Here is a 1,307-nt window from a genome sequence, read left to right as displayed (position 1 = left end):
TTTCTCTACAGTGACAAAAAGAATACAGAGCCAGAACTAAGTGAAACAATACCTTTCACAATAGCAAATCACAAGATTAAATACTTGGGAATAAATTTAACCAGTCTGAAGACTTAAAGTACACCTGATCCAGGACAGTGGTCTTTGCAATTACTTGCTATGCCTCAGAAAGCTAGACAGTGACTAGGGATGATAGAATGAGAATTGATGCTTTTGGGCTGTGGTCCTGGAGATGAGTATTGAATATTCCATGGACTGTCAGGAGAACATACAGGTTCATCCTAGAGAGCATGAGAACAGGCTGCTTTTTGGAGGCAAGGTGTCTGAAGATTCGTCTGACATGCTTTGGACATGTTGCAAGGAAGGACCTGTCATTGGAGAGGAATGTTATGATTGGGACAGCACAAGAGAAGAAGGCCCTCAATTAGATGAATTGACTCAGTGACTGGGGTTATGGGGATAGGTGTGTCAGACAGTAAGACTGGCACAGGATAAAGCAGAGTGTAGGGCTATTGTACATAGGGTTGCTATGAGTTGCAGGCAACTTGATGGCACATAACAGCAATAAGGTGCTGTCCAGTGAAAATATGACACCTAGCAATCCTGTGAACAATGGAGGTGAACCCTGTCCTATTCTGTGCCATCCTCATACTTCCTGACACCGTAGAGCCCATTGCATCACTCACTGTGTCAGTCCACTTTGTTCAGGGTCTTCCTCTCCTTTGCTGACCCCCCTGCCTTTCTAAGCATGAGGTCTTTCACCAAGGAGTAGCCTCTCCTACCAACATGCCCAAAGTATATGAGGTGAAGCTTTATCATCTTTGTCCCCAAAGTGTGCTGTGGCTGCACTTTCTCCAAGACGTATTTGTTCTTTTGGCCATCCATGGGTTGCTCAGTGCACTTCTCCAGCACCACAACACAAAGGCATCAAGTTTTCTTCAGTCATCTGTATTCATTGTCAGATGCATAGCAAATGGTTGGAAAGCCCGCGGCCTGAATCAGATGTACCTTAATCCTCAAACTGACATAATTTTTCTTCAGTAATTTGAAGAAGTTCCTGACTACAGATTTTCCTATTGCAATACATTTCCTAATTTCCTGATTACTGGTACTAAGGCTGTTGATTGTGGATCCAAGCATGATGAAGTTCTTAATAGTTTCAGTCATTTCTCAATCTGTCATGGTGTTGCATATAGAGCCGTGGTAAGAATTTTCGAGTTGCAATCCATATTGAAGACTGTACTCTTTGATATTGGGCAACAAGTGCTTCAAGTTCGCCTAACTTTCAGCAAGCATGATTGTGTCAT

Source organism: Elephantulus edwardii, unplaced genomic scaffold (assembly GCF_000299155.1).
Source record: "Elephantulus edwardii isolate Elephantulus edwardi_28Jun2011 unplaced genomic scaffold, EleEdw1.0 scaffold00263, whole genome shotgun sequence".
NCBI classification, from domain to species: domain Eukaryota; kingdom Metazoa; phylum Chordata; class Mammalia; order Macroscelidea; family Macroscelididae; genus Elephantulus; species Elephantulus edwardii.
Note: the sequence above shows the minus strand (reverse complement) of the source record.